The sequence below is a fragment of the Lithobates pipiens genome, unplaced genomic scaffold (genome assembly GCF_037356315.1).
Source record: "Lithobates pipiens isolate NorthernLeopardFrog02 unplaced genomic scaffold, aLitPip1_a1.2 Scaffold_61, whole genome shotgun sequence".
Lineage (NCBI taxonomy): Eukaryota > Metazoa > Chordata > Amphibia > Anura > Ranidae > Lithobates > Lithobates pipiens.
Genome location: NW_027507883.1, coordinates 1,123,565 through 1,149,973, shown reverse-complemented (window position 1 = coordinate 1,149,973; position 26,409 = coordinate 1,123,565). Strand labels below are relative to the sequence as shown.

Sequence of the window (26,409 nt, the reverse complement as noted above, 5' to 3'; positions counted from 1 at the left end):
TCCTCCATGTGTGCAGTGCACAGAGGGCTCCTCTTCTTTCAAGAAGGCACACCGATATTGATAAGCCACTGGCATGGGCCTATATCGAGGGAGGGGCCTGGAGCTGCAGCTCCACAAGCCCCTATGTTAATCCGGCCCTGTATGTTTGCAAGGGTAATGGTTCGGCCTGCGTAGGAGCCTTTTAGAAAGAGGAACCTGCCTTCTTTATCGGATTGCATGTCGGTGTACTGGAATGGACAATTTTTGTGTATCAGAATGGCCACACCTTTTGTTTTGGCTAATGGGTTTGTAGCATGGTATACTATAGGGAAATGGCGACTAAACAGTTTAGGAATGGCATTAGAGCGGAAGTGAGTTTCTTGAAGGAATACGATATTGGCTTTGTGTTTCTGCATCTTAAGGAGGGTTTGGGAGCGTTTTTCCGGGGTATTCAAGCCTTTGACATTCAGTGATATAATTTTTGCAGTTAGACTGGTGGCCAGCTTGGTGGCACTATTACGCTTGAGTGGCATGGCTGATACAAGTAGCTAGATTTACTTAGGTAGGATAGGTGTCAAATAGGGGAGTCTGACTCAGGAGCAGAATTGTGGTTTTGGAGGTAACGCTAAAAGGCTCTCAAGAGCCTATTGGAGGGGGTTCTAGTAAAAAATCGCAGGTATGGGGATGGGGGAACGAGGTGGGTTAAGGGGAGTGTCTCGTGTATCGGTGGTGTCTCTCACCCCTTGATAGGAGGGAGGGAGATACTGCGTGGGTTATACCGATGAAAGTCAGTGGTATACTATGTAATCGTGTTAATGAAAGTGTGGTTACGACCGCTGTGTGGGAGGTGACCGGTCTATTGAGAAGATAGATATTCGTTAACTACCAAATATGTCGATTCTGTCCGTCCCACCCTCAGCCCAAACAAAATGTTTCCGTATAGAGGCGAGGATGTGGCTCTAATAGCCTTAGCATATTAAAAAAAAGCCTACAGCTCCTGGTATTCCCATGCGGTGTACTATCCAGGTACTAACCAGGTTCGACCCTGCTTAGCATCCGAGATCAGATGAGATCGGGCGCATTCAGGGTGATTTACAGTAAGCGATCTTTCTGGCCACTCTCAACCCTCTTGACAAACGCCAACATATTCACCTTGGCAAACAACCAGCAAAATGAAACAGGTCGTCGACGCCAACAACGTATTAAAAAAAAGCCTACGGCACCTGGAATTCCCATGCGGAATCCCACCCAGGTACTAAACAGGCCCGACCCTGCTTAGCATCCAAAATCAGATGAGATCGGGCAAATTCAGGCTGATTTGGTCGTAGGCGATCTTTCTGGCCACTCTCAACCCTCTTGACAAATGCCAAGATGGTCACCTCGGCAAACAAGCAGAAAAATAAAACAGGTCATCGACGCCAACAACATATTAAAAAAAAGAATACGGCACCTGGTATTCCCTGGCGGTTTCCCATCCAGGTGCTAACCATGTCACCCTGAATGTCCCTAGACCTAAGTGCAGCGTTTGATACAGTAGATCACAATACTCTACTCGTCTGCCTCACAGAAGTAGCCGGAGTCCAAGACATAGATCTCCAATGGTTCGCGTCCTTGCTAGGAAATCGGTCACAGACAGTGAAACTAGTAAAATTCCTCTCCAAAACTCAGGCAGTCACCTGCGGAGTCCCTCAAGGCTCTCCTTTGTCACCCGTTCTCTTCAACATTTACATTCGCCCACTCCTTCAAATCATCAGATGCTCAGATCTCTGCTTCCACTCTTATGCTGACGACACGCAACTTTATTTCCGGATCAATGGAAAAAAAGATCACCAACAACAACTTGAAAACTGCCTCAAATCAATAGAGGACTGGATGACCACTAACTCCCTCCAGCTGAACGAATCAAAGACAGAGCTTCTTATCTTACACCCAAATCATAAGCCTGAAACCAAAACCTCCTGGTCTCCACCAACCGTCTTTGGGCAGACTATCTCCCCAAAGACCAAAGCGAAGAGTCTCGGGGTTATTTTAGACGCACAAATGTCAATGGATGCGCATATAGGAGCAGTAGTCAGTGGATCTCACCATCTGCTGTGCATGCTTCGCAGACTCATCCCTTTTATCCCAAAGAATGACAAAGCAGTGGTAGTTGGAACAATCATTAATTCACCACTGGACTACGCAAATTTGCTTTACATAGGATTACCACAATATCAACTTGCGCGATTACAACTGATCCAAAACACGGCGGCAAGGCTGATAACAGGAAAAAAAAACCTGGGAATCCATCTCTCCTTCGCTGAGGAGCTTACATTGGCTATCCATAAAAAATCGGATCACGTTCAAGACCCTTTGCCTCACCCACAAATGCGTGCATAGAGAAGCTCCGCAATACCTAATGGAGAAAATAAATCATTACACACCAAACCGCAGTCTTAAATCCAAGGGGGATCGGAGATTCGCTGTCCAAGGGCCTCGGCTATGGAATGCTCTACCAATCAACATCTGCCTGGAAGAAAATCACCTGGCTTTTAGGAAAAACCTCAAGACCTTCCTCTTTTAGCAGATGATCAATGCTCACCACAGCGCCTAGAGGTGATTCAGTTCGCATTGTGCACTATACAAGTATTTCATTGATTCATTCATTTGTTCATTCCCAGGCGGTCTCCCATCCAGGTACTAACTAGGCCTGACCGTGCTTAGCATTCAAGATCAGACAAAATCGGGTGCATTCAGGGTGATGTGGCCATAGGCTATTTTGCTGGCCACTCTCAACCCTCTTGACAAATGCCAAGATGGTCATCAAACAAGCAGAAAAATAAAACAAGTCATTGACGCCAACAACATAATAAAAAAAAGCCTACAGCACCTGGTATTCCCAAGCGCTCTCCCATCAAGGTATTAACCAGGCCCAACCTTGCTTAGCATCCGAGATGAGGCATATTCCAGGTGATGGGGCTGTAGGATCTTGTTGGCCCCTCACAACCCTCTTGACAAACGCCAAGATGGTCACCTCGGCAAACAAGCAGTAAAATAAAACAGGTCATCGATGCCAACAACATATAAAAAAAAGCCCACGGCACCTGGTATTCTCCAGCAGTCTCCGATCCAGGTACTAACCAGGCACGTCCCTGCTTAGCATCCACAATCAGACGAGATCGGACGCATTCAGGGTGATGTAGCTGTAGGCCATCTTGCTGGTCACTCTAAACCCTCTTGACAAACGCCAAGATGGTCACCTCAGCAAACAAGCAGAAAAATAAAACAGGTCGCCAAAAACATATTTAAAAAAAGCCTACGGCACCTGGTCTTCCCAGACGGTCTCCCATTCAGGTACTAACCCTGCTTAGCAATCGATATCAGATGAGATTCAGGGTGATGTGGCCATAGGGGTTCTTGCGGCCACTCTCAACCCTCTTGACAAACACCAAGATGGTCACCTCGGCAAACAAGCAGAAAAATAAACAGGTCGTCGATGCCAACATATTAAAAAAAAGCCTACGGCACCAAGTATTCCCAGGCGGTCTCCCATCCAGGTACTAACCAGTCCAGAACCTGCTTAGCATCCGAGATTGGGCGCATTCAGAGAGATTTAGCCATATGCCATCTTGCTGGTCACTGCAAACCCTGTTGACAAATGCCAAGATGGTCAACTCAGCAAACAAGCTGAAAATTAAAACAGGTTGTCGACGCCAACAACATATTAAAAATTAGCCTACGGCACCTGGTATTGCCAGGCAGTCTCCCATCCTGGTACTAACCAGGCCTGACCCTGCTTTGCATCCAAGATCAGATGGTATCGGGCGCATTCAGGGTGATGTGGCCGTAGGGGATCTTGCTGGCAACTCTCAACCCTCTTGACAAATGCCAAGATGGTCACAAACAATCAAAAAAGAAACAGGTCGTCGACGCCACCAACATATTAAAAAAAAGCCTACGGTACCTTGTATTGTTAGGCGGTCTCCCATCCAGGTAACAACCCTGCCCGACCCTGCTTAGCATCCAAGATCAGACAAGCTTGGGCACATTCACGGTAATGTGGCCATTGGGATCTTGCTAGCCACTCTCAACCCTCTTGACAAACGCCAAGATGGTCACCTCAGCAAACAAGCAGAAAAATAAAACAGGTCGCCAAAAACATATTTAAAAAAAGCCTACGGCACCTGGTCTTCCCAGACGGTCTCCCATTCAGGTACTAACCCTGCTTAGCAATCGATATCAGATGAGATTCAGGGTGATGTGGCCATAGGGGTTCTTGCGGCCACTCTCAACCCTCTTGACAAACACCAAGATGGTCACCTCGGCAAACAAGCAGAAAAATAAACAGGTCGTCGATGCCAACATATTAAAAAAAAGCCTACGGCACCAAGTATTCCCAGGCGGTCTCCCATCCAGGTACTAACCAGTCCAGAACCTGCTTAGCATCCGAGATTGGGCGCATTCAGAGAGATTTAGCCATATGCCATCTTGCTGGTCACTGCAAACCCTGTTGACAAATGCCAAGATGGTCAACTCAGCAAACAAGCTGAAAATTAAAACAGGTTGTCAACGCCAACAACATATTAAAAATTAGCCTACGGCACCTGGTATTGCCAGGCAGTCTCCCATCCTGGTACTAACCAGGCCTGACCCTGCTTTGCATCCAAGATCAGATGGTATCGGGCGCATTCAGGGTGATGTGGCCGTAGGGGATCTTGCTGGCAACTCTCAACCCTCTTGACAAATGCCAAGATGGTCACAAACAATCAAAAAAGAAACAGGTCGTCGACGCCACCAACATATTAAAAAAAAGCCTACGGTACCTTGTATTGTTAGGCGGTCTCCCATCCAGGTAACAACCCCACCCGACCCTGCTTAGCATCCAAGATCAGACAAGCTTGGGCACATTCACGGTAATGTGGCCATTGGGATCTTGCTAGCCACTCTCAACCCTCTTGACAAACACAAAGATGGTCACCTCGGCAAACAAGCAAAAAAATAAAATAGGTCGTTGATGTTAACAACATATTTAAAAAAAGCCTACGGCATCTGGTATTACCAGGTGGTCTCCCATCCAGGTACTAACCAAGCCGGACCTTGCTTAGCATCCGAGATCAGATGAGATTGGGTGCATTCAGGGTGATGTTGCCATAGGCAATCTTACTGTCCACTCTCAGTCCTCTTGACAAACGGCAAGATGTTCACCTCAGCAAACAAGCAGAAAAATAGAACAGGTCATTGACGCCAACAACATATTAAAAAAAAGCCAACGGCACCTGGTATTCCCAGGCGGTCTCCCATCCAGGTACTAACCAGGCATGACGCTGCTTAGCATCCGAGATCAGACGAGATCGGGCGCATTCTGGGTGATGTTGCTTTAGGCAATCTTGCTGGCCACTCTCAACCCTCTTGACAAACACCAAGATGGTTACCTCAGCAAACAAGCAGAAAAATAAAACAGGTCGTTGATGCCAACAACATATTAAAAAAGAGCCCACGCAACCTGGTATTCCCAGGCAGTCTCCCATCCAAGTACTAACCAGGCCCCAACCCTGCTTAGCATCCGAGATCAGACGAAATCGGGTGCATTCAGGGTGATGTAGCCATAGGCTGTCTAGCTGGCCACTTTAAACCCTCTTGTCAAACGCCAAGATGGTCACCTCGACAAACAAGCAGAAAAATAAAACATGTCGTCAACGCCAACAACATATTAAAAAATAGCCTACGGCACCTGGTATTCATAGGCGCTCTCCCATTCAGGTACTAACCAGGCCCGACATTGCTTAGCATCCGAGATCAGATGAGATCGAGCGGATTCTGGGTGATGTGGCCATAGGCGATCTTGCTGGGCACTCTCAACCCTCTTGACAAACACAAAAGATGGTCACCTCGGCAAACAAGCAGAAAAATAAAATAGGGAGTTGATGTTAACAACATTTTAAAAAAAACAAGCCTGACACTACTTAGCATCTGAGATCAGATGAGATCGGGCGCATTCAGGGTGATGTTGCCGTAGGCAATCTTGCTTTCCACTCTCAACCCTCTTGACAAACGCCAAGATGTACACCTCAGCAAACAAGCAGAAAAATAGAAGAGGTCGTTGACGCCAACATATTAAAAAAAAAAAGCCAACAGCACCTCGTATTCCCAGGCGGGCTCCCATCCAGGTACTAACCAGGCACGACCCTGCTTAGCATCTGAGATTAGACGAGATTGGGAACATTCATGGTGATGTGGCCGTAGAGAATCTTGCTTGGCACTCTCAACCCTCTTGACAAACGCCAATATGGTCAATATGGATTTTATTTAATTTTTTTACTAAATGGGAGGGGGGGGGGTGGCACCCGGGCGCCCCCTATGGATGGGCCTCCACTGCTCCTGGGAATACCCAGTGCCACGGGCTTCTTTTTGTTTTTTTTGCCATCAACTTGTTTTTTTTCCCTTGTTTCCCAAGGTGACCATCGTAGCGTTTGTCAAGAGGGCTGAGGCTGCCCATAGATATTGCCTATGGGCACATGACCCTGAAAGCGCCTGGTCTCAAAGGCTAAGCAGGGTTGGGCCTGGTTAGTACCTGTGTGGGAGACTGCCTGGGAATACCCAGTGCCACAGGCTTCTTTTTTTTTTTCTTTTTTTTTGCGTTTACTTGTTTTTTCCCTTGTTTCCCAAGGTGACCATCTTGGCATTTTGTCAAGAGGGTTGAGCGTGCGCAACGAGGTTCCCTATGGCCACATCACCCTGAAAGCAACAAATCTTGTCTTATCTCAGAGGCTAAGCAGCATCGGGCCTGATTCGTACCTGGATGGGAGACTGCCTGGGAATATCAGGTGCCGTAAATGTTTTTTGTTTTGTTTTTTGGTGTTGACTTGTTTTTTTCCCTTGTTTCCCAAGGTGACCATCTTGGTGTTTGTCAAGAGAGTTGAGGGTGCCAAAAGCAATTGCCTTCAGGCACGTCACCCTGAAAGCACCCCATCTCGTCTGATCTTGGAGGTTATGCAGGGTCGGGCCTGGTTCATACCTGGATGGGAGACCGCCTGGGAATACCAGGTGCCGTAGGTTTATTTTGTTTATTTTTTTGCCGTTGACTTGTTTTTTTTCCCTTGTTTCCCAAGGTGACAATCTTGGCATTTGTCAAGAGGGTTGAGGGTGCCCAAAGAGATTGTCTACAGCCACATCACCCTAAAAGCGCCCCATCTCGTCGCATCTCTGAGGAGAAGTAGGGGTGGGCCTGGTTAGTACGTAGATGGGAGACCGCCTGGGAATACTAGGTGCTGTAGGTTTCTTTTCTTTTTTTTCTCTTTTTACCCATGGATACCATCTTGGCATTTGTCAAAAGGATTGAAGGTGCACAAAGAGATTGCCTACGGCCACATCACCCTGAAAGCGCACCATCTCATCTGATCTCTGAGACTAAGTAGTGGCGGGCCTGGTTAGTACTTGGATGGGAGACCGCCTGGGAATACCAGGTGCTCTAGGCGCTTTTTTTTTTTTTGCCATTGACTTGTTTTTTTTGTTTTCCATGGTGACAATCTTGGCGTTTGTGAAGAGGGTTGCAAAGAGATTGTCTATGGATTCATCACCCTGAAAGCATCTGATCTCAGAGGCTAAGCAGGTTCAGGCCTTGTTAGTACCTGGATGGCAGACCACCTGGGAATACCATGTTCCATAGGCTTCTTTTTTTGGCGTTGGCTTGTTTTTTTCCCTTGTTTCTCAAGGTGACCATCTTGGCGTTTGTCAAAGAGGGTTGAGGATGCCCAAGAGATTGCTTACGGGCCATATCACCATGAAAGCGCCCAATCTCATCTGATCTCGGAGGCTAAGCAGGGTCGGGCCTAGTGACCATCTTTGCGTTTGTCAAGAGAGATGAGGGTGCCCAAAGAGATTGCCTATGAGTAGGGTCGGGCCTGGTAAGTACCTGGATGGGAGACCGCCTGGCAATACAAGGTGCTGTAGGTTTCCTTTTTTTTTATTTTATTTTTTTTGGGGCGTTGACTTATTTTTTCCCTTGTTTCCCAAGGTGAATCTTGGTGTTTGTCAAGGGGGTTGAGGATGTCCAAAAAGATTGGCTATGGCCACATCACCTTGAAAGAGCCCCATCTTGTCTCACCTCGGGGGCTAAGCAGGGGCTGAGCCTGGTTAATACCTGGATGGCAGACTGCCTGGGAATACCAGGCCCCTGTGCTTCTTTTCTTTTTTTGCATTTACTTGTTTTTTTCCCTTGTTTCACAAGGTGACTATCTTGGCGTTTGTCAAGATGGTTCAGGGTGTCCAAATAAATTGCCTATGGCCACATCACTCTGAAAGCGACCAATCTTGTCTAATCTCAGAGGCTAAGCAGGGTCAGGCCTGGATGGTACTTGGATGGGAGACTGCCTGGGAATACCAGGTGGCATAGGCTTCTTTTTTTCTTTTGGCGTTAAATTTGTTTCCCTTGTTTACCAAGGTGACCATCTTGGCGTTTTTCAAGAGTGTTCAGGGTGCCCAAAGCGATTGCCTAAGGCCACATCTCCCTGAAAGCAACTGATCTCATCTGATCTCGGAGGCTTTGCAGGGTCGGGCCTGGTTAGAATCTGGGTGGGAGACCCCCTGGGAATACCTAGTGTCGTAGGTTTCTTTTTTATTCATTTTTTGGCATTGACTTGTTTTTTGTCTTTTGTTTCCCAAGGTGACCATCTTGGTGTTTGTCAAGAGGGTTGAGGGTGCCGAAAGAGATTTCCTATGGCCACATCACCCTGCGTGGTATCAACAAAATTCCAAGCTTCCAGGAATAGGAATTTCTCCAACTTTAGACAAGGCAGAGACCCCAAAAAGAATTGGAGGAGTACTCAGGCCACGTTTCTAAAGGCAAATAGAGAAGCCTCTCCAATACGCAGGAGGGGACAAAGTCCTTTTGACAAAAGGCCACTGCAGCCAGGTTGAAGCAAAAGGGATTTTGCACCAGTTTTGTTTTGATGCTGCGTCGGCTGCCCATGGCTTTTATAATGTCGTCCTTTGGTACATCTTCTCGGATGACTACTTCAATGTTTTCTGTCCAAACTTTAATGGCATTAGACACCAAGGCTAAAGCCACAGCCAGTCTACATGCTCCTCCAGCCAACTGATAGGCTTTTTTCAAATCCATCTATACGCCTGTCCAGAGGATCTTTAAAAGGAGGCTGAATCCTCCATAGGTAGGGTGATGTTCTTGGTTAAACGCACCACTGCTGCATCAACTACTGGAGGTGTATCCAGGAAGGCTGTATCTGACTTGGCCAGCGGGTACAACTTCTGGAGTCTATTTAGGGAGAAGCGTTTATCCGTCCTCTTCCATTCCCCTTCTATTAAATCCTTTAATTCTTCTAGAAAGGGAAAAAAATGAATTTCCTTTTCAGAAATGGAAAAAAGGTTTTTGTCTTTTTAGGAGGCTCTTCCACCTCTTCCCAGCAGATAGCTTGTTTAACCGCCAAGGCAAAAGGTTGTACTAATGAAAAATTAAACCCCGAGGGTTCTGATTCATCTGAGGAATCCTCCGACTCGGGACTGTCCCCAGCAGATAAGGGAGGCAGGGTTGAAGAGGTGCCTGCTGGGTCCGCGGATGATTGACCCTGGTTAGTCATTTCTGACGTTTGACCCCTAAGCGTGGAGGGAGTTGTATGAATTAGCTCTGCTAATGAGTCTTTAACCACTTAACAACCGGCCCATAGTCGAATGACGGCTACAGGGCGGTTGTTTAACTCTGGGAGGCCGTCATATGACGTCCTCCCAGAATTCCGCTCTCACGCGCCCCCTGGGGCGCGCACTCGAGAGCATCCTTGACTGCCGGGTCCATAGGACCCGGCGCATCACGGATCACGGTAAACGGCCGCTCATCGCGGCCGTTTACCACGTGATCGCTCCGTCAAATGACAGAGCGATCACTTGTAAACAAACCGGCGTCATAACATAACATAACGGCGTTCCGCGATGTGCTTGGGTGATGCGATTTGATGCGATCTGTTGGGGGCGACGCGATTCGATGTTCTGATGCGATTTGATGTGTCGGGGGGGTGCAATGTGCTTTGGGCGATGCGATGAGAAGTGTTGGGGGAGATTCATCTACGAGATAATACCGCCCAACTGAATTCTGGACGGCTGTTTTTTCTTTTCTTTTCTTTTTTATTTTATGGTTATAGTTATGGTTCTAAAAGTTACTATGATGCATCTGTTAATTGTTTTTTGATTCACATGTTTCAACCGACTGACTAAAGGTGACATTGGCCCTTTCTCGGTACGCACAAACCAACATCCCTCCACATCATTCACTCTAACATGCAGACACACAAACTATTTAAGGAAAAGGTCATCGGTTTCCACACGCTCTGGGATAAACATCCCATTCCCTCTCAAGCTTGCCAAGGTGACCATCTAGGCGTTTGTCAAGAGGGTTGAGAGGGGCCAGCAATATCGCCTACAGCCCCAACACCCGAAATATGCTTCATCTCGTCTGATCTCAGATGCTAAGCAGGGTCGGGCCTGATGGGAGACCGCTTGTGAACACGAGGTGCTGTAGGCTTATTTTTTTAATATGTTGTTGGCGTCAACGACCTGTTTTATTTTTTTGCTTGTTTACCGAGGTGACCATCTTGGCATTTGTGAAGAGGATTTAGAGTGGCCACAATGTTTGCCTACGGCCACATCACCCTGAATGCGCCTGATCTCGGCTGATCTCGGATGCTAAGCAGCGTTGGGCCTGCTTAGTACCTGGATGGGAGACCGCCTGGGAATACCATGTGCCGTAAGCTTTTTTTTAATATGTTGTTGGCGTCGACGACCTGTTTTATTTTTCTGCTTGTTTGCCGAGGTGACCATCTTAGCGTTTGTCAAGAGGGTTGAGAGTGGTCAGCAAGATTGCCACATCACCACATCACTGCTCACGCTCAACCCTCTTGACAAAAACCAAGATGGTCACCTCAGCAAACAAGCAGAAAATTAAAACAGGTCGTAGACACCAACAACATATTAAAAAAAAGCCTACAGCACCTGGTATTCACAGGTGGTCTCCCATCCATGTACTAACCAGTTCCGACCCTGCTTAGCATCCGGTATCAGACAAGATCGGGCACATTCAGGGTGTCGTGGCTGTAGGCGATCTTGCTGGTCACTCTCAACCCTCTTGACAAATGCCAAGATGGTCACCTCGGCAAACAAGCAGAAAAATAAAACAGGTCGTCGACGCCAACAACATATTAAAAAAAAAAGCCTATGGCACCTAGTATTCCCAAGTAGTCTCCCATCAAGGTACTAACCAGGCCCGACCCTGCTTAGCATCCAAGATCAGACGAGATCAGGCACATTCCGGGTGATGTGGCCGTAGGCGATTTTGGTGGCCACTCTCAACCCTTTTGACAAACACCAAGATGGTCAGCTTGGCAAACAAGTAGAAAAATAAAACAAGTAGTCGACGCCAACAAAATATAAAAAAAAGCCTACGGCACCTGGTATTCCCAGGGGGTCTCCCATCCAGGCTCTAACCAGGCCCGACCCTGCTAAGCCTCCGAGATCAGATGAGATTGGTTGCTTTCAGGGAGATGCTTTCAGGGAGATGTGGCCGTATTCAATCGCATTGGGCACTCACAATCCTCTTGAAAAACGCCAAGATGTTAACCTTGGTAAACAAGGGAAAATAACAAGTCAACACCCAAAAAAAAAAAAGACTTGCACTTTGAGTGAGCGGTGGGCAGTGCTTCTGACGTCACTCAAGGAAGTGACGTTGGCACAGCACTTCTCTGTTCTGCCCGCCTGAGAGGATCAGGTAAGGGGCTGCCGCATGGCAGCTTACAAATTCGTTATTATTTATTCAGCCCCTCCAAATCCACAGGGTTACTATGGTGGTCGCACTCGGCAGCATACCCCAACCCCCTTCACCCACCCTGCTAAAAAAAATTAAAGAAAAAGTGTTATTATCGGTGGCCGGCAGCATACATCCCCCCCAAAAAGCTTTAAAAAAAGGGTTATTAATAATAACCCTTTTTTTAAAAAAACTCTTGTTTGGGGGGGCAGGTATGGGGGTTAATGTTGCAGACCACCGATAATAACCCTTTTTTTTTTAAATCTTGTTGGGGGGGTTTGCTGCCGACCACCAATAATAACTTATTATCGATGTTTGGCAGCATATCCCCCAAACAAGATTTAAAAAAAAAGGGTTATTATCGGTGGTCGGCAGCATACTCCCCCCAAACAAGATTTACAGGTTGTAGATATGTGCTATTTACAGGTTGCAGATATGTGTGATTTACAGAATGCAGATATGTGCGATTTACAGAATGTGATTTACAGAATGCAGATGTGCGATTTACAGCATGCAGATATGTGCGATTTACAGAATGCAGATGTGTGATTTACAGAATGCAGATATGTGCGATTTACAGAATGTGATTTACAGAATGCAGATATCTGCGATTTACATGTTGCAGAATGCAGATATGGGCAATTTATAAGTTGCAGAATGCAGATATGTGAAATTTACAGGTTGCAGAACGCAGTTATGTGCGATTTTTAGAATGCAGATATGTGTGATTTACAGGTTGCAGAGGGTAGATATGTGTGATTTACAGGTTGTAGATATGTGCTATTTACAGGCTGCAGATATGTACGATTTACAGAATGCAGATATGTGCGATTTACAGAATGTGATTTACAGAATGCAGATATGTGCTATTTACAGGTTGTAGATATGTGCAATTTACAGGTTGTAGATATGTGCGATTTGTATGTTGTAGATATGTGCAAGTTACAGGTTGTAGATATGTGCAATTTACAGAATGCAGATGTGTGATTTACAGAATGCAGATATGTGCAATTTACAGAATGCGATTTACAGAATGCAGATATGTGTGATTTACATGTTGCAGAATGCAGATATGGGCAATTTACAGGTTGCAGAATGCAGATATGTGCAATTTACAGTTTGCAGAATGCAGTTATGTGCGATTTACAGAATGCAAATATGTGTGATTTACAGGTTGCAGAAGGCAGATATGTGTGATTTACAGGTTGCAGAATGCAAATATGTGCGATTTACAGGTTGTAGAAAAGGTGCCTGATGTGGTTATACACAAGATAGGCATGATTCATCTGCTTTAGTAGAGCCCAGTGTATAATGTGCAGCCTGTTATATGATGTTGATTCACTAAGGGGTGTGGCTTGTGATAAGTGGGGGGGGGGGGCAAATCTGAGGGTGTGTGGTCTTGCGCCCCCCCATCCTAAAACTTCACCAACCGCCACTGCCCAGGAGGTCTCCCATTTGTTACTAACCAGGTCAGACGCTCCTCAGCCTCCGAGATCAGACAAGATCGAGCACTTTCAGGGTGATGTGGCCATAGGAAATCTCTTTTGGCACCCTCAACCCTCTTGACAAACACCAAGATGGTCACCTTGGGAAACAAAAGACAAAAAACAAGTCAACGGCAAAAAATTTATAAAAAAGAAACCTACGGCACTAGGTATTCCCAGGGGGTCTCCCACCCAGGTTCTAACCAGGCCCGACCCTGCAAAGCCTCCGAGATCAGATGAGATCGGTTGCTTTCAGGGAGATGTGGCCTTAGGCAATCGCTTTGGGCACCCTGAACACTCTTGAAAAACGCCAAGATGGTCACCTTGGTAAACAAGGGAAACAAATTCAACGCCAAAAGAAAAAGAAAAAAAGAAGCCTATGCCACCTGGTATTCCCAGGCAGTCTCCCATCCAAGTACCATCCAGGCCTGACCCTGCTTAGCCTCTGAGACAGAGCAGATTTCATAGGCAATGTAAATAGTAAATGGCTGCTCTACTAGAGCCGGTGCCACATCACCAGGTGGCACCAGGAATACCAGGTGCCGCACGCTTTTTTTAATGTGTAGTCGGCATCAAAGACCTGTTTTATTTTTCTGCTTGTTTGCCGAGGTGACCATCTTGGCGTTTGTCAAGAGGGTTGAGAGTGGCAAGCAAGATCGCCTAAGGCCACATCACCCTGAATCCGCTAGATATCATCTGATCTCGGATTCTAAGCAGGGTCAGGCCATGTTAGTAGCTGGATGGGAGACCTCCTGGGAATACCAGGTGCCGTAGGCTTTTTTTAATATGTTGTTGGCGTCGACGACCTGTTTCATTTTACTGCTTGTTTGCCGAGGTGACCATCTTGGCATTTGTCAAGAGGGTTGAGATTGGCCAGCAAGATTGCCTATGGCCACATCACCCTGAATGCACACGATCTTGTATGATCTCGGATGCTAAGCAGGGTTGGGTCTGGTTAGTACCTGGGTGGGAGACTGCTTGGGAGTACAAGGTGCCGTAGGCTTTTTATAATATGTTGTTGGCGTCGACGACCTGTTTTATTTTTTTGCTTGTTTGCCGAGGTGACCAGCTTGGGGTTTGTCAAGAGGGGTGAGAGTGGCCAACAAAATTTCCTACGGCCACATCACCCTGACGGTTTTCAGATCCACAAGCTTGTCCTCCGGCAACCTGCATTCCATCGCTTCAGAATCCAACACAATACCCATAAAGGTGATGACCTTCCTGGGCCCTTCCGTCTTGTCGGGTGCCAACGGGATGCCGAACCGTTCCACAACGTGTTCCAGCGTCGCCAGCAACACCCCGCACACTCTGGAATCCGGCGGACCCACGCAGAGAAAGTCATCCAAATAATGGATAACAGAGTTCAGCCCTGCGACATCCCGGACCACCCATTCCACAAATGAGCTAAATGTTTCAAACACCACGCATGAAATGGAGCACCCCATGGGGAGGCAACGGTCAACATAAAACATGTTGTCCCAATGACACCCCAACAACCGAAAACTTTCGGGAGAAGTAGGGGTGGGCCTGGTTAGTACGTAGATGGGAGACCGCCTGGGAATACTAGGTGCTGTAGGTTTCTTTTCTTTTTTTTCTCTTTTTACCCATGGATACCATCTTGGCATTTGTCAAAAGGATTGAAGGTGCACAAAGAGATTGCCTACGGCCACATCACCCTGAAAGCGCACCATCTCATCTGATCTCTGAGACTAAGTAGTGGCGGGCCTGGTTAGTACTTGGATGGGAGACCTCCTGGGAATACCAGGTGCCGTAGGCTTTTTTTAATATGTTGTTGGCGTCGACGACCTGTTTCATTTTACTGCTTGTTTGCCGAGGTGACCATCTTGGCATTTGTCAAGAGGGTTGAGATTGGCCAGCAAGATTGCCTATGGCCACATCACCCTGAATGCACACGATCTTGTATGATCTCGGATGCTAAGCAGGGTTGGGTCTGGTTAGTACCTGGGTGGGAGACTGCTTGGGAGTACAAGGTGCCGTAGGCTTTTTATAATATGTTGTTGGCGTCGACGACCTGTTTTATTTTTTTGCTTGTTTGCCGAGGTGACCAGCTTGGGGTTTGTCAAGAGGGGTGAGAGTGGCCAACAAAATTTCCTACGGCCACATCACCCTGACGGTTTTCAGATCCACAAGCTTGTCCTCCGGCAACCTGCATTCCATCGCTTCAGAATCCAACACAATACCCATAAAGGTGATGACCTTCCTGGGCCCTTCCGTCTTGTCGGGTGCCAACGGGATGCCGAACCGTTCCACAACGTGTTCCAGCGTCGCCAGCAACACCCCGCACACTCTGGAATCCGGCGGACCCACGCAGAGAAAGTCATCCAAATAATGGATAACAGAGTTCAGCCCTGCGACATCCCGGACCACCCATTCCACAAATGAGCTAAATGTTTCAAACACCACGCATGAAATGGAGCACCCCATGGGGAGGCAACGGTCAACATAAAACATGTTGTCCCAATGACACCCCAACAACCGAAAACTTTCGGGAGAAGTAGGGGTGGGCCTGGTTAGTACGTAGATGGGAGACCGCCTGGGAATACTAGGTGCTGTAGGTTTCTTTTCTTTTTTTTCTCTTTTTACCCATGGATACCATCTTGGCATTTGTCAAAAGGATTGAAGGTGCACAAAGAGATTGCCTACGGCCACATCACCCTGAAAGCGCACCATCTCATCTGATCTCTGAGACTAAGTAGTGGCGGGCCTGGTTAGTACTTGGATGGGAGACCTCCTGGGAATACCAGGTGCCGTAGGCTTTTTTTAATATGTTGTTGGCGTCGACGACCTGTTTCATTTTACTGCTTGTTTGCCGAGGTGACCATCTTGGCATTTGTCAAGAGGGTTGAGATTGGCCAGCAAGATTGCCTATGGCCACATCACCCTGAATGCACACGATCTTGTATGATCTCGGATGCTAAGCAGGGTTGGGTCTGGTTAGTACCTGGGTGGGAGACTGCTTGGGAGTACAAGGTGCCGTAGGCTTTTTATAATACGTTGTTGGCGTCGACGACCTGTTTTATTTTTTTGCTTGTTTGCCGAGGTGACCAGCTTGGGGTTTGTCAAGAGGGGTGAGAGTGGCCAACAAAATTTCCTACGGCCACATCACCCTGACGGTTTTCAGATCCACAAGCTTGTCCTCCGGCAACCTGCATTCCATCGCTTCAGAATCCAACACAATACCCATAAAGGTGATGACCTTCCTGGGCCCTTCCGTCTTGTCGGGTGCCAACGGGATGCCGAACCGTTCCACAACGTGTTCCAGCGTCGCCAGCAACACCCCGCACACTCTGGAATCCGGCGGACCCAAGCAGAGAAAGTCATCCAAATAATGGATAACAGAGTTCAGCCCTGCGACATCCCGGACCACCCATTCCACAAATGAGCTAAATGTTTCAAACACCACGCATGAAATGGAGCACCCCATGGGGAGGCAACGGTCAACATAAAACATGTTGTCCCAATGACACCCCAACAACCGAAAACTTTCGGGAGAAGTAGGGGTGGGCCTGGTTAGTACGTAGATGGGAGACCGCCTGGGAATACTAGGTGCTGTAGGTTTCTTTTCTTTTTTTTCTCTTTTTACCCATGGATACCATCTTGGCATTTGTCAAAAGGATTGAAGGTGCACAAAGAGATTGCCTACGGCCACATCACCCTGAAAGCGCACCATCTCATCTGATCTCTGAGACTAAGTAGTGGCGGGCCTGGTTAGTACTTGGATGGGAGACCGCCTGGGAATACCAGGTGCTCTAGGCACTTTTTTTTTTATTGCCATTGACTTGTTTTTTTTGTTTTCCATGGTGACAATCTTGGCGTTTGTGAAGAGGGTTGCAAAGAGATTGTCTATGGATTCATCACCCTGAAAGCGTCTGATCTCAGAGGCTAAGCAGGTTCAGGCCTTGTTAGCACCTGGATGGCAGACCACCTGGGAATACCATGTTCCATAGGCTTCTTTTTTTTGGCGTTGGCTTGTTTTTTTCCCTTGTTTCTCAAGGTGACCATCTTGGCGTTTGTCAAAGAGGGTTGAGGATGCCCAAGAGATTGCTTACGGGCCATATCACCATGAAAGCGCCCAATCTCATCTGATCTCGGAGGCTAAGCAGGGTCGGGCCTAGTGACCATCTTTGCGTTTATCAAGAGAGATGAGGGTGCCCAAAGAGATTGCCTATGAGTAGGGTCGGGTCTGGTAAGTACCTGGATGGGAGACCGCCTGGCAATACAAGGTGCTGTTGGTTTCCTTTTTTTTTATTTTATTTTTTTTGGGGCGTTGACTTATTTTTTCCCTTGTTTCCCAAGGTGAATCTTGGTGTTTGTCAAGGGGGTTGAGGATGTCCAAAAAGATTGGCTATGGCCACATCACCTTGAAAGAGCCCCATCTTGTCTCACCTCGGGGGCTAAGCAGGGGCTGAGCCTGGTTAATACCTGGATGGCAGACTGCCTGGGAATACCAGGCCCCTGTGCTTCTTTTCTTTTTTTTGCATTTACTTGTTTTTTTCCCTGGTTTCACAAGGTGACTATCTTGGCGTTTGTCAAGATGGTTCATGGTGTCCAAATAAATTGGATTAAAAAAACTGCAAATCGCAGTAAAAATGCAGTGCTTGCGTTTTTTGATGCAGCTCCATTGACTTCTATTACATGAAAAAACGCTGCATTTTTGCATGAAAAAAATGCCCCGCCCTTTCCAAAAATGCCGATGCACAAAAATGCATTGATGTGAACATGTTCCATAGGAACCCATGTTAAAAAAAAATGTCCCTGCATTTCTGCAAAATGCATCAAAAAACGCGTTAGTGTGAATCCAGCCATAAAATCCATTATATTTTATTTAGAAATTTCCTCTAAATGACTATAGATGCAGCCTTGACAGTGCCAGTGTAAATGAGGCCTAATAGTCAATAATCTGGTGTAAAATGCATAAAAAAGCACACCTATGCTTTTTTTTTTGTGCATTTTCAGTTTTGCATAAATACCCTACAGTCCATTTAACATGGTTTCCTATGGATGTAGTTCACATCTGTGCATTTTTTGGAAAGGGCCAGGGATTTTCTGTTTTTTGGTTACATTAGATGGTTTAACCACTTCCCGACCAGCGCACGACTATGTACGTCGACAGAATGGCACGGGCAGGCATATTGGCGTACAGGTATGTCCAATATTCAATGCCGCCCTGCCATCGGGAGCGTGCCGCCGGCGGCGCGCTCCCGCGCTGGTCGGGACCCCCGTGAGTCCGGTTGCGGGACCCGCGGACTCGATCGCCGCGGGCATCCCCGCGATCGTCTCACGGATCGGTCGAATGGAGGAAATGCCGAGTAAACAGCATTTCTCCATTCTGCCTAGCAACTAGTGACGCTGATCTCTGCTCCATGTGATTGGAGCAGAGATCAGTGTTCACTAAATGAAAGCCCAACCCCCCCACAGTTAGTAACACACCCCTAGGAACACATAACCCCTACACTGCCACCCACTGGTTAACCCCTTCACTGCCAGTGTCATTTACACAGGAATCACTGCATTTATATAGCAGTGATTACTGTGTAAATGACAATGGTCCCAAAAATGTGTCAAAAATGTCCGATGGGTCCCCCACAATGTCCCAGTCACAATAAAAATCACTGATCGCCGCCATTACTAGTAAAAAAAAAATAATAAAAAATTATTAATAAAAATGCTATAAAACTATCCCTATTTTGTAAACGATATAACTTTTGCGCAAACCAATCAATAATCGCTTATTGTGATTTTTTTGACCAAAAATATGTAGAAGAATATGTATCGGCCCCTAAACTGAGGGAAAAAAATGTTTTTTTATATATTTTTGGGGGATATTTATTATAACAAAAAGTAAAAAATAATGCGTTTTTTTCAAAATTGTCGCTCTATTTTTGTTTATAGCGCAAAAAATAAAAACCACAGGGGTGATCAAATACCACCAAAAGAAAGCTCTATTTGTGGGGGGAAAAAAAACGTCAATTTTGTTTGGGAGCCACGTCGCACGACCGCGCAATTGTCAGTTAAAGCGACGCAGTGCCGAATCGCAAAAAGTGGTCTGGTCTTTGACCAGCAAATTGGTCCGGTCTGAAAGTGGTTAAATGATCTAAAGATGTGCATTGAAAAATGCTAAATACGCCTGCAATATGCAAACTGCAACCTGCACAAGTGTGAATCAGACCTTGGACAGATTTAGAAGCTGCAGTGTGCATGGGCACTTAGGCTGGATTCACGCCTGTGCATTTTGGAGATTTGTACTACAGAACGTGTTCCATATGAAAACATGTTAAGTGGACTGTAATGATAATCTGCAGAATGCAAAAAGCACAAAAAATGCATGGGTGTGAATCAAGCCTTATAGCGTATGAAGAAAAAACTATCCAAGGAAAAACCCTTACCTTTTTTTTTATGTATAGGTTTTGCTTGCAAAAGCTTTCTTCTGTCTCCCAGGATGCCAGTTTTTCAGACAAGAGATTGGCAGCATTTTTTTAAAATTGGAGCACTGGCCTTTGCTTGTGACCAGACAGTGAACCCTAACTTGTTACAATGTTGTATCCTCCTATCAGGACAGGGATGGACAACAAACCAACCAAAGATGGAAGACATCCTTGAAAGCTGGAAACCCAACATGGACAGGGGGAAGGCTAAAGAAGAAATGGACCTAGAAAGTCACATCGCCTTACAAGACTGGAAGGGGCTTGCCATTATAAAAGACCGTGTTGGAAACACTGGGGAGACGGTCTTTACGACCTTGCCATTCAAGAAAGGTGAGGTGGTCTGTGACTACCATGGACCATTAATTCCGTGTGAAAGAGGAGAGGAGCTTATGAGTGCCATGGCAGAAGGTAAGATGGTGAGGTTGGCAAAACATGACTATCAAGCGATCACATGTGTTAATCTGATACCATTGATTCTGCACACTACACTTCTCCCCCTGCTGTCAATCACAGCCAGTAATAGAGCAGGGGTTTGGAGGATGTGCCTCCATAGCAAGCGGCCACAAAAGGAGGATTGGGTCTGCTCTGTGCAAAAACTTTACACAGAGCAGATAAGTATAATCTGTTGTGTTTTTGTCTTTTCTAAAAAAGTGCTCTATTGCAATCACTTTCAGGGGGTCAAATAAACCCAGTCAGTGTACCACTTAAGGGGGTTCAAGTTATTTCATTTATTCAACAGCATGTTTTATGGGTATAAAGATATTTTGATATACATGTGTCCATTTCTAGTTACTTATTTTGCTGATTGAGACATACCTTTATTTATTTTTGTCTTTTTATTAGCAGCATGGCACTTATTATTTCATTTATTTGGCAGGTGAGATGGGCTACCTCTTCTTTTTTGAGGACAAGAGGAACAATCGGAAGCTGTGCATTGATGGCAAGAATGTCCCGTGCCCCTGTCATCCCTCCCTACCAACAACTTTTGGGAGGAAGATCAATCATTCCAAAAAGCACCCGAACCTGAAGCCAAGGCTGAATTACCGGAGCGATGGCACCACCCCCGTTCTTCTGTTTGTGGCCATAGAAGATCTTCCAGTTGGCACGGAGCTGAAATACGACTATGGGGTCACGAATCGCTCCTTCTGGGGGGAAGGGGCAGATGTTGCTTGGTTTAATACATAAGAACCCAGCTGACGCCTGCCTCTATGGTACCGGTAGCCGGATGACCTCTAGGGTAAGTCATTTTTCCCCTGCTCCTAAACTGCTCTTCATCTATCCTCCAAACATTCCATTTTTTTTTCTCCTCCATCAACCTTGCTCATTTCTGTCCTACCAAGTCTTTTCTTTACATCTTACCCTGCCTACTCATCATTTTTACTCTTCCTCTCTTTCTGTCTCCCTCATTTGTCTTTTTGCTTTGTGAATTACCCTGCATTTATAAAAAGCTCTCATTGTATTCCCCTTACTGCATCACTGGGAGCTGTGTATCGGTGTCACAAGAAAAGGAACCTTAACAAGTTAACAATTAACAGTGGATATCTGCGTAAGTTCTATACAGCCATTGATGTGACTTGAGCTTATGCCGCGTACACATATAGCCGTCTATCCGACGGACTAAGTCTGGCGGACTTCCCGCCAAACTGTCCGTCGGACTTTCCAAACGGGCTACTTGCCCACACACGGCACTTTTTTAGCGGACTAATACGGCGTACTAAGTCCGCCGTACTATCCGCCCTACTTTTGAAATGAACGGACTTGCCGACACACGCGGAGGAAAGTCAGCTCATTTCGAGCGGGTCTCCAGGTAAGCGGGGCCTGTGCGAAGGAGACGTCGCTGGCCCCACCACCTAGTGTGGACTTAAAGGGGAACCTCAACACCGGAAAAAATCATCGTGGGGGTCCCCCCAGGTCCACATCAGACCCTTGTCCGAGCACGCTACCCGGCCGGCCAGGAAAGGGGGGACGCGCGAGCGCCCCCCCCCCCCTCCGAGCCGCGTGCCCTCAACATGGGGGGTGCCTTGGGGAAGGGGGGGCCGTGCGGCCCCCCCACCCCAAAGACCGGGCCACCGCCTGTAAAAGAGCTAGAAGAAGGCGCGGTGGCCCGGCAGAAGAACCGAAGAGGGGGACAAGACCCCCGAAGTCGGAAGAAGAGGGCGGCAGCGAGGAAGAAAGCCGGGCTCCTCCACTAGTAAAAGAGCTACAAGAAGATAGCGGAGGAGTCCGGCGAGAAGACCCCCGAAGACGGAAGACCCCCCAGAGATGTGCAATAAACTATTTTATCTTGTGTGTTGTGTTTTTTTTGTACTTTATTTTACAGGTGAATGGGTAGGGGTACATTGTACCCCATACTCATTCACATAGGCTAGGGGGCCGGTATCCAGGGGCCCCCTTATTAAAGGGGGCTCCCGGATTCCGATAAGCCCCCCGCCCGCAGACCCCGACAACCAACGGCCAGGGTTGTCGGGAAGAGGCCCTTGTCCTCATCAACATGGGGACAAGGTGCTTTGGGGAGGGGGGGCCCCGCGGCCCCCCCTTCCCCAAGGCACCCCCCATGTTGAGGGCACGCGGCCTGGAGCGGCTCGGAGGGAGGGCGCTCGCGCGTCCCCCCCTTTCCTGGCCAGCCGGGTAGCGTGCTCGGACAAGGGTCTGATGTAGACCTGGGGGGACCCCCACGCCGATTTTTTTCGGCGTTGGGGTTCCCCTTTAAGTCCATACCAGGTGACGGGGCCAGCAACGTCTCCTTCGGGGGCCCTGCCTACCTGGAGACCCGCTCGAAATGAGCGGACTTTTCTCCGGGTGGGAAAAGTCTGTTCATTTCAAGAGTGGCATACACACGGCCGGATTGTCCGCCGAAATTCAAGTCCGGCAGGAAGATTGGAGTGCAAAACTACTTTCTAAGTCCGCCGTACTTTCGGGTGAAAAAAGTATGCCGGAGGCTACACACGGCGGAATTGTCCGGCGGACTTGAGTTTGCCGGGCTTTTCCACCCGATTGTTTGATCGTGTGTATGCGGCATTACTGATCATCAGGCAAAGGTGCTTATTTTTGTTTCAGGAGCAACCTTTTTCACAAGCCATAATATGACCCAAGCAACAACATGGATGAGACAGACTTGTGGGTTTGGCTTTTTAAATGTTTAAAGCCTTGATTCTCATTGTTCTTTAAAAAAAAAAACAAAGAAGGAAAATAAATGGGCGCAACTAGAACTCAATTTCTCTTGCTGGGACTTAGGCCAGCCATACACCAAGTGAATTTATTTCCTGCAACCATGGGTTGCAGGAAAGATGCTTGATTCTACCATCAGCAGCACAGACAGTGTTGATTCAGGAATCCCTCCTTCCATGGCCATAGTCTTCTCCCAGCAGGGGAAGCTGTCCCAATGGGAGAAAACGGTGATTATTGGAGGAGCAGAGAAGAAATGCTGAATGACTGTCAGCAGCTCTCCTCTCAGATCTGTGAGAGCCTAGCCAGTGGCTCAGTTATCAGTGCAGAGATGGCGGGGGACAGCTGCAGCATTGGTTTGATGCTGCATCCACCTGGGTAAGTATGAAACTAAGGGAAAAAAATCTCTTGATTATTGCAAAGTCTTAACGTGTATTAAATTGTATACTTACCTGCTCTATGAGATGAAATTGCATAAAGTGGCCCTTACCCTCCTCTTTTGTCAGTGCTCCTCTCTGCTCCTTTTTTCTCTTCACACCCCTAATCGCAAACTGATGCTGCACTGCCTACAACCACAGACACAGCGTGGCTTGGCCCTGCCTCATGCTTGCTCCACATAGGTTTAGACTGACGGCAGAAGCCATTGGCTTTTGCTTTAGCAAATCCTGCGAGAGGGAAGGGGGAGCTGCTACCGACTGGCACAGAGCTGGTCGAGTGGGGACTCTGGTAATTATAGAGTGAGGGGGCAACTGCTACCAAAACATGTGTACCTTAGTGCAGGGAATGTATTAAGGTAAACCATGGTTTTTAGGCTTTAGAACCAAAAACTTGTTTACCAAGGTTACATAGTTAGTAAGGTTGAATAAAGACATCAGTCCATCCAGTTCAACCTGAGTGAGTGTCTACAATTGTCCCTATCCCTTTACATTGCACACTCACATTGGTCCCTACCCTCAAGGAGCCACAATCCAAGATCCCCAGTTGTATACTAGGGCCAATTTTAGACAGAAGCCAATTAACCTAACTGCATGTCTTTGGAGTGTGGGAGGAAACCGGACTACCTGGAGGAAACCCACGCAGGCACAGGGAGAACATGCAAACTCCAGGCAGGTAGTGTCATGGTTGGGATTTGAACCAGTGACCTTTTTTACTGCTAGGCGAGAGTGCTAACCACTACACCACTGTGCCGCCCTGTTAACATCTTGGCATTTTTCAAGAGGGTTGCGAGTGCCCAAAGCGATTGAATACGGCCACATCTCCCTAAAAGCAACCAATCTCATCTGATCTCGGAGGCTTAGCAGGGTCGGGCCTGGTTAGAGCCTGGATGGAAGACCCCCTGGGAATACCAGGTGCCGTAGGCTTTTTTTTAACATGTTGGCGTCGACGACTTGTTTTATTTTTCTGCTTGTTTGCCGAGCTGACCATTTTGGTGTTTGTCAAGAGGGTTGAGAGTGGCCAGCAAAATCGCCTACGGCCACATCACCCGGAATGTGTCTTATCTCATCTTATCTCGGATGCTAACCAGGGTCGGGCCTGGTTATTACCTTGATGGGAGACTACTTGGGAATACCAGGTGCCGTAGGCTTTTTTTTAATATGTTGTTGGCGTCGACGACCTGTTTTTTTTTCTGCTTGTTTGCCGAGGTGACCATCTTGGCATTTGTCAAGAGGGTTAAAGGCAATACAATATTTACTGCCATCAATATTGCCTACCCCATTGATCAAAGCAACGGGAACATCACAGCTTTCATTTCAATAGCTGTATGTTCCCGGCCACACGCCGTCGCATACAGCCCCTTCCCCTTGTCCGGGCACTTTGATAGACAGATCACCCGCAGGATTTGATCTGTCTATCAAAGTCCCCGGACAAGGGGGAGGGGCTGTATGTGACGGCGTGTGGCCGGGAACACACAGCTATTGTTCCCGGCGCTGTGATCAAACAGGCGGCAGAGGTAGCTCTCCTCTCTTCCCTTCACAGGCTAGCTGCAATAATGAGGGGACACTCTGGCTGCAATAATAGGGGGACACTGGTTGGCTGCATCTGAGGGGCACTGGTGAGGCTGCATAGATCTCTTTTATCATGTGTGCAGTTTCTCCTGTACCACGCCCTCTGTCTCTGACCATCTCCTGTACCATGCCCTCTGTCTCTGACCATCTCCTGTACCATGCCCTCTGTCTCTGACCATCCCCTGTACCATGTCCCCAGTCTCTGACCATCTCCTGTACAAAAATATTTTTTAAAAAAATATGTTTCGGTATCGGTGCTGTTTCGGTATCGGTTTCGGTTTTCGGCCTAGTGTATTGTTCATTTTCGTTATCGGTTTTGGCACCAAAAAACCCATTCGGCGCACCCCTAATTTTGAGGGATATTTATTATAACAAAAAGTAAAAAATGCATCTTTTTTCAAAATTGTCGCTCTATTTTTGTTTATAGCGCAAAAAATAAAAACCGCTGGGGTGATCAAATACCACCAAAAGAAAGCTCGATTTGTGGGAAAAAAAAGGATGTCAATTTTGTTTGGGAGCCACGTCGCACGACCGCACAATTGTCAGTTAAAGCGACGCAGTGCCGAATCCTAAAAAGTCGTCTGGTCTTTGACCAGCAAAATGGTCTGGGGCTGAAGTGGTTAATATATATGTATAATTTTTACTTTTTTACACATAATCTCAATGACCTAATCGAGGTGTGCCCAACTGCTGGCCCTCTGATGTGGCCCGCCATGTCTTGCTCTGAGATGGCGGGTCAGCATGCCCAGATCGCGGGTTCCCGACCCGCCATCTCTGAGCATCAGCGCAAAGAACGGAGCTGTTGCTAGAGGAAGCAGAGCCGATGCTTCCTGTATAGCGCCAGCTCCTTCACAGGCGGAGTGATACCAAATGTACTACCGCCTGTGACAGGAAGCATTCTCTCTGCTCTCTACAGCAGCCGCATGCTTCTGTTTTCTGCCACACTAATGCATGGGAACCCGCGATTTGGACGCAAGTACCAGAGCCGACCAGCAGTAACTGCCACCAGTAACAGCCAGAAGTACAAGTACCTACAAGTAAATGAATTTTGTTGCTGAGATTATTATTTTTATTTTTTTAATGAAAAGCTGTACAGAAAAAAGTAGCCGCCGGGTGTAGATACACACACACACACACACACACACACACATAACGAGATACATATATATATATATATATATATATATATATATACACACACACACACACAAGATGCATATATAACAAGAGATATGTGTGTGTATGTATATATCTATATAGATATATCTATATCTCTTGTTATATATGTATCTTGTTATGTGTGTGTATGTATATATCTATAACAAGATACATATATAACAAGCGATATAGATATATCTATATAAATATATACATACACACACATAAGATACATATATAACAAGCTATATATCTCTTGTTATCTAGATATATCTGCACTTCATTTACAATTTGTATATTTATAAGCTTCCTTCCTTTTGTTGCTTGTTTTTTGTTGTTATAAATGCAGTATATTTCCTGGTTCCTGGGGGGAGGAGGGGAGGAGAGGT

General features: G+C 46.9%; 19 pseudogenes; 8 read left to right on the top strand and 11 right to left on the bottom strand.

Annotated features, from left to right (window-relative positions):
- Positions 1–964: 964 nt before the first annotated feature.
- Positions 965–1,082, bottom strand: LOC143958491 (5S ribosomal RNA; annotated as a pseudogene).
- Positions 1,083–1,190: 108 nt separating this feature from the next.
- LOC143958564 (5S ribosomal RNA) lies at positions 1,191–1,309 on the bottom strand (annotated as a pseudogene).
- A 2,382-nt stretch (positions 1,310–3,691) lies between these two features.
- Positions 3,692–3,810, bottom strand: LOC143958518 (5S ribosomal RNA; annotated as a pseudogene).
- A 740-nt stretch (positions 3,811–4,550) lies between these two features.
- LOC143958517 (5S ribosomal RNA) lies at positions 4,551–4,669 on the bottom strand (annotated as a pseudogene).
- Positions 4,670–4,995: 326 nt separating this feature from the next.
- LOC143958603 (5S ribosomal RNA) lies at positions 4,996–5,114 on the bottom strand (annotated as a pseudogene).
- Positions 5,115–5,222: 108 nt separating this feature from the next.
- Positions 5,223–5,341, bottom strand: LOC143958658 (5S ribosomal RNA; annotated as a pseudogene).
- Positions 5,342–5,449: 108 nt separating this feature from the next.
- On the bottom strand, positions 5,450–5,569 carry LOC143958351 (5S ribosomal RNA; annotated as a pseudogene).
- Positions 5,570–5,677: 108 nt separating this feature from the next.
- On the bottom strand, positions 5,678–5,796 carry LOC143958689 (5S ribosomal RNA; annotated as a pseudogene).
- A 1,099-nt stretch (positions 5,797–6,895) lies between these two features.
- Positions 6,896–7,014, top strand: LOC143958778 (5S ribosomal RNA; annotated as a pseudogene).
- Positions 7,015–10,596: 3,582 nt separating this feature from the next.
- LOC143958407 (5S ribosomal RNA) lies at positions 10,597–10,715 on the top strand (annotated as a pseudogene).
- A 226-nt stretch (positions 10,716–10,941) lies between these two features.
- LOC143958686 (5S ribosomal RNA) lies at positions 10,942–11,060 on the bottom strand (annotated as a pseudogene).
- Positions 11,061–11,170: 110 nt separating this feature from the next.
- On the bottom strand, positions 11,171–11,289 carry LOC143958409 (5S ribosomal RNA; annotated as a pseudogene).
- A 2,111-nt stretch (positions 11,290–13,400) lies between these two features.
- LOC143958736 (5S ribosomal RNA) lies at positions 13,401–13,519 on the bottom strand (annotated as a pseudogene).
- Positions 13,520–14,129: 610 nt separating this feature from the next.
- LOC143958443 (5S ribosomal RNA) lies at positions 14,130–14,248 on the top strand (annotated as a pseudogene).
- Positions 14,249–14,903: 655 nt separating this feature from the next.
- On the top strand, positions 14,904–15,022 carry LOC143958534 (5S ribosomal RNA; annotated as a pseudogene).
- A 107-nt stretch (positions 15,023–15,129) lies between these two features.
- LOC143958441 (5S ribosomal RNA) lies at positions 15,130–15,248 on the top strand (annotated as a pseudogene).
- A 655-nt stretch (positions 15,249–15,903) lies between these two features.
- On the top strand, positions 15,904–16,022 carry LOC143958533 (5S ribosomal RNA; annotated as a pseudogene).
- A 107-nt stretch (positions 16,023–16,129) lies between these two features.
- On the top strand, positions 16,130–16,248 carry LOC143958440 (5S ribosomal RNA; annotated as a pseudogene).
- A 655-nt stretch (positions 16,249–16,903) lies between these two features.
- Positions 16,904–17,022, top strand: LOC143958302 (5S ribosomal RNA; annotated as a pseudogene).
- The last annotated feature ends 9,387 nt before the right edge of the window (positions 17,023–26,409 follow it).